The 6,025-nt window shown below is 34.4% G+C and overlaps 1 non-coding gene across 1 annotated transcript; it reads left to right on the plus strand.

The window, feature by feature from the left end:
• Positions 1-5,465: 5,465 nt before the first annotated feature.
• LOC133236040 (U6 spliceosomal RNA) lies at positions 5,466-5,568 on the plus strand. The gene has a single exon (XR_009732711.1). It is a non-coding gene; the product is annotated as a U6 spliceosomal RNA (small nuclear RNA).
• Positions 5,569-6,025: the final 457 nt, after the last annotated feature.

Raw genomic sequence — 6,025 nt, forward strand, 5'->3', positions numbered from 1 at the left:
TAGAGGTGTGGAAAATAAAATGGGGTGATTCAATAGGTGGATATAGGGGCGAGGTTATGGTAAGGAAGCTGAACTCTGAGTAAGAAGATTATTCTGTGAAAACTAAGTTGACTACTTTCCAGCAGAGGGAAGAGCTGGTGTCAAGGAGCAGAAAGAAGGCCACACAGTAGGGGAAGGGGAGGGTGGGATGAACTGGAAGAATAGCATTAACATATATACACTACAATATGTGAAATAAGGTAGCTAATGGAATTTTCTTATAACACAAGGGTTTCAGCTATACAGAAGTTGTGTGTGGCAGGAACCAAAAAATGGGAGATGACGTCAAAGATACAATAAGAGCCATATTAAGGCTCTAAAGATTATTTAGAGCCTTGTAGACACTGGTTGGACTTAGACTTTACTGTAAATGAGATGAGAAGACGTTGGAAGGTTAGCATAAGGAAGGATGTGGTGTAATTTATAATTCTAAATAGTAACCTTAGTATCTGGGCAGAGAATGGATTATAGAAGAGAAAAAGAAGAACATAGAGTTGCTGAGAGGCTACTGTAGTCAGGTGAAAGATGATTCTAACAGTGGAAATGGGCAGATTCTGACAGTATTTTAGAGGTAGAGCTGCCAGGCTTGGGATGGATGTGAAGGTGGAGATGAGAGATAGATGGAGATTAAGAATGATTCTGGGTTTTGGCTTTGAAGCTACCTGGGTACTGATCTATTGAATTCAGAACTTAAGTATAAATATGGGGGAGAAAATCAAATGTTCTTTTCTGGTATTTTATTTTGACCACATGTACTGAATAATGGATAGTCATATTTTTATAACTTGGAAATCCATTTAAAATTTCTGTTTTTAGTCATCTAAAATTTTAACATTGATAAAACTAATTCCAATTCCCCAGAGACAAATCCACCTTCCCTTATTATCTAAAGTATGTGTTCCATCTTTACATCTATAACAACTAAAATTTAAAGAATGTCTGCAGTCCATTTTCCCCAATAGATTTCTGCTGAGTTTTAGGAAGCATAAACTCAAGAGAACTAAAAACCATTGCTGCTTAACTTTCATGGTACCAAACCCACAAAATGACTTAAAGCAGCATGGAATAAATGAATTTAATTGTGCCAATGATGATAGATCCAAAACCTGTACCTACACAGGAGCTAATAAAATCTACAACAGCTTATAAACTATGTGTCATACAAATTCTTTTTTATTTTATTATTGAAGTATAATTGTTTTACAATGTTGTGTTAGTTTCTGCTGTACAGCAACATGAATCAGCTATGTGTACACATATACCCCTCCCTCTTGAGCCTCCCTCTCAGCCCACCCCATCTGACCCCTCTAGCTTATCACAGAGCACCAAGCAGAAATCTTGGGCTATACAGAAGCTTCCCATTAGCTATCTATTTCACACATGGTAGTGTATGTATGTTAATGCTACTCTTCAGTTCATCCCACCCTCCCTCCTACTGAGTCCACATGTCCATTTACTTCACTCTGTATGACAGACTCATACCATTTCTTAAACATTAAATAGTTGTCATTTCAAATGAGTCATTTTTCTTCTATTTTAGGTCTTCAAGAATACAGTCAGCTCTGCTATTGTTTGGAAAATGGGAATTTGTTCTGATACATTTGATATAGTAGGGACAATTTGAAGACAAGGAAATTTTAATGTTTGCTTCTCCACCATTTTGTCCATGAATCACACTGGATGAATGCAGAAAACACGCCTAGGTGATCCAAACTACACAGAAATACATAAACACACTCAAACATCTGCCAGCTATCTCAGTTCACCAGCCTGGGTTATGAGCCACACCCATTCACATCTGTTATTAGAACTTGCCATCTGATTTCAGATAATTCTCACTCTATCACTTCACAGTAACTCACAAGCTACAACCCTTCTGATACCCACAAGCGAGCATCAGGTTTTATTTCAAGGTGAAGCATTTATGTATTTCATAACCACTTAATACGTATGAAACAGTGACACCATTTTATCAGATTTCTAATTTTTTGTGTGTCACTGACAAAATATCTGAGTGTTATACCGCTAACTGATTTTTACCATAAGCCCTGGAACACACAGAGCAGAATTGGCTACACTGAAATATATATTTGAAATGTAAATTCAGTCTTTCTGGGTTTAGTTTTTAAAACTAAGCAAACATGTAAGATCATCAGGATGATTAGAGAAATCTAATTATAGTTTGCCTGAATCATAGAGTGTGTTTAGTGACAAGACTTACAATGAAAAGCATTTTGTAAGCTTAAGAAACACAGCTTTCTGACTGGATACTATATATCAGGTGGTATTTCATTCACGAAAGTATGTTCATATCTATTTTATTTGAGTGTTTAATTTTTGTACTCATCTCTTTTTTCACATTTCATACTTACTCATAAAAGAGAAAAGTAACTATAGAGTACTTTTAATTTTAAAAGAAATAGACGACTTATGATGTGTGCATGTGTCTGTGTGTGTGTTGAGTATAAAGTTATAAGTGTAACCTAAATCTATCCTCAAAGAAAAGAGTGAATGTTGCCTAAATGTTGGCTATTAATAGTGAAAAGAACAGAAAAAGGGAAGGAAGGGAAGGGAAGGAAAGAAATTTTATTCTTTCACTCCCCAAGAAACCAAGAAAACCACTGCTTGAAAAAATATAATTGAGACTGGAGTCAAAAAGTCTTAGTATTCATTGAAATACTATAAAGCACTAATAAGCCAGATATAAAATTGTGGCCTATTTTATGAAAAAAAGATAAAAGAACAAAATATGAACCTCAAGAGTCTTGAAGACTATTTCATTCTGAAACCCTTGAGCTTTAAGCAGGTGTCTCTTCATGCTGTTCGTAACCAGTTTGGTATGTGGGTGTGTACCAGAGAGTCCTGTCCACTAGGGGCTAGACTTTCACCAATAAACTGCTTTTAATTACAGCACTTACATAAGGTCCTATTTAAGCAGCATACAGACAAAGAGTGTTTTTTGTTGTTGTTGTTAGTCCTGAGATGTGTTTCTCATCTGAGGTAATTTTTGTTGAGTCATAATTGACATAAAATATCATGTTAGTTTCAGGAATACAACATAGTGATTTAATTTTTTTATACATTACAAAGAGATCACCATGATAAATCTACTTACAATCTGTCCACCATACTGAATTACTATATTATTGACTGTATTTCCTGTGCTGTACATTACATTCCTGTAATTTATTTATTTTTAAGGATGGAAGTTTGTATCTCAATCTCATTTACCTATTTCCATATATGCCCCAGCCCCCTCCCCTCTGGCAACCACTGGTTTGTTTTCTGTATCTATGAGTCTGTTTTTTTTGTTTTGTTTTTTATATTCCACATATATATGAGATTATATGCTATTTGTCTTTATCTTCTTTCACTTAAAATAATACCCTCTAGGTTCATCCAGGCTGTCACAAATGCCAAAATTTCATTTTTTATGTCCAAGTAATATTTCAGTGTGTTTGTCTGTATATATGGCACAACTTCTTTATCCATTTATCTATTGATATATCTCTGATCAGTTTAACAGTTCCAAATGAATTTACTCAAATATGTATATTCTCAAATAAAATACTACTTCAGGAAGTTTATATTGTGATATTAAAACACTTTTATCATTGAAACATTTGTTGTTTTCCTTCTTTTTCATCTACCAGCCTTATGATAGTCTTCAACCATCATGTCCTAACAATGCTTAATTAATATCAAGCAATTAAATACTTAGAGTGTACCATTGTTATACAAATGTATTAGAAGCAAAAGTAGACTATAAGTGTCTCTAATATTTTTTTGGATTTCACTCATTTATCAAATATTTATCCAGTTATTTCTGGATGCTGGGATTTGGGAATGACATTTGGGAGGTTATATTTTCTATCATAAGGGGGTGAAATCTAAATCAGAAAGGTAACTTTTAAATTTAAGATGTATTTATTAAATTCCTATGGATCTTGCTTTAGCAATATAAAGATGAAGAAGACAAGAACCCTGCCTCAAGCTAGTCAGTCCTCATTAGAGAGACAGGTAAGTAAACAAGGCCCCTCAAAACAATGACCTTCCCTTTGCTTTAAAAAGGGTGTATAAAGGACAGGAGTGCAATATAATGCAAAGTATGCAGCAGTTAAGACCCACAGCTTTGGAGTCAGAGATACTAGCTCTGCTGTTTGAGTGTCAGTAGACTTCTAGCCATCCTGTTTCGCCACAGTGAATCAGGAATGATAAATCCTACTTAGAAAAGTAAATGAAATAATGTATTAGAATTTATTATAGCTCTGGCACACGCTAACTATCCATAAAATATTTTTTGTTTGTTTGTTTGTTTGTTTGTTTTTACAATAAAGCACTAGAAAAGCACAGGTAGGGTAGCGAGAACAAACCTACCTACTGAGCAATGAACGATGGACAGAGTTGGGTAGCTCCTCAATATACCAAGAGTCAACCACTTTGGATGTTCATCACATGAGAATTTTGATGGTCACATATGTGTGTGTTTGGATGTATGTGCATGTATATCTATCTGTAACAAGCATAATTGCTTTATAGGATGGAGTCTATTTTGAAACGCTAAAATTTGTAATATCATAGAACACTCACAGGAGGAATGAGTTGGCCAAGTTCTGCCAAGGAAGTTCTCACAAGAAGGCATTATGACATGTCCTTATTCCTCAGAATTTAACTTTAAAATGTTCCCACTGGAGTCCAATGGAAGTTTTATGAGAGTAAAGGATAGAATTAGGTCTTGTATATTTTTAAAGGGTCATTCAAAAAGGCAGACTAAATTTTTTACAGATGGCAGAATAAGGACTGATGCAGTTGGCCAAAACTGACCTTTTATGATTTTTGAAAGCAAATGTTTACTGAAAGAGAACTCTACTATATTACCAATGGGGGAAATTTTCTGGATGCTTACACTGGACAGCTCAGTTCACATTCACTGCCAAACACATTTATAAAAAAGAAAATCAATAATAATATTTTCCATGGTACCTATTTTCAACTTCCTCTCAAAAATTTTTGCCCTGTAGTTGTTTTTTCTCAAACACAAGTATGTTTCTGAGGAAAAATATTGTCAATAAGAATAGGATTGTGAAAGTACATGCATTTTAGGAAGCTTACTGTTAGCTTCACAACCTACTGTAAAGGTTGAGGATGATGGATTTTTGCCTGGTATTCTAGACAGTAAATTCAGAACTGATTTTAAGTTCTTCCAGAATGGAGCTCCTTTTAAACTTATTTCAAAATATAACTCCCTTTTTCAAAGAGGTAGAGGGGTTTCAGAAACTTTATGCTCTTTATGATGTTAAATAAAACTCTTAAAAAACAAAATTTTGATAAGTGAAAAACTTAGAATATTAAAATCTATAAAATGTGGGTGGGAAAAATTAAAGGTGGTTTGTCACAATATATTTTGGGTTTGATGAATTTTAAAAGTTTAGTAGGGAGCACATATAATAAACTGAAACAGTACAGAGAAGATTAGCCTGGCCCCTGCACAAGGAGGACAAGCAGATTATTTAAGGATTTTTTTTTTTACATATATGTAATAAAAATGGTTTTAAGACTGCTGCTTGCATCCTACTGGAGAAGAATTTTGTTCTGTTTATTCAGGGGATGAATGTGATACCCACTCTGTAATGAATTTAGAGAAGTGCCTAGAAGCACAAATAATAAAGACTGTTATATAGATCTACTTAGACACACACACACAAGTTGGGGGAAAAATTGAAATGGTGAGCTCAAATTATAAGTAGAATTACTAATTTCCATGATAGCCATAGTTTAGAACTTTCTTTCTTTTTCCAGTAAAGTTGTATTTTTACTTATTTTTAAATACTTTTTTAAAGATTTATTTATTTATTTTTGGTTGCTCTGGACCTTTGGTGCTGCATGCAGGCCTTCTCTAGTTGTGGAGAGCAGGTGTTACTCTCCAGCTCCAGTGTGTGGGTTTCTCCTTGTGGTGGTTTCTCTTGTTATGGAGCATGGGCTCTAG

This window comes from Bos javanicus, chromosome 2 (assembly GCF_032452875.1).
Source record: "Bos javanicus breed banteng chromosome 2, ARS-OSU_banteng_1.0, whole genome shotgun sequence".
Classification (NCBI taxonomy): Eukaryota; Metazoa; Chordata; class Mammalia; order Artiodactyla; family Bovidae; genus Bos; species Bos javanicus.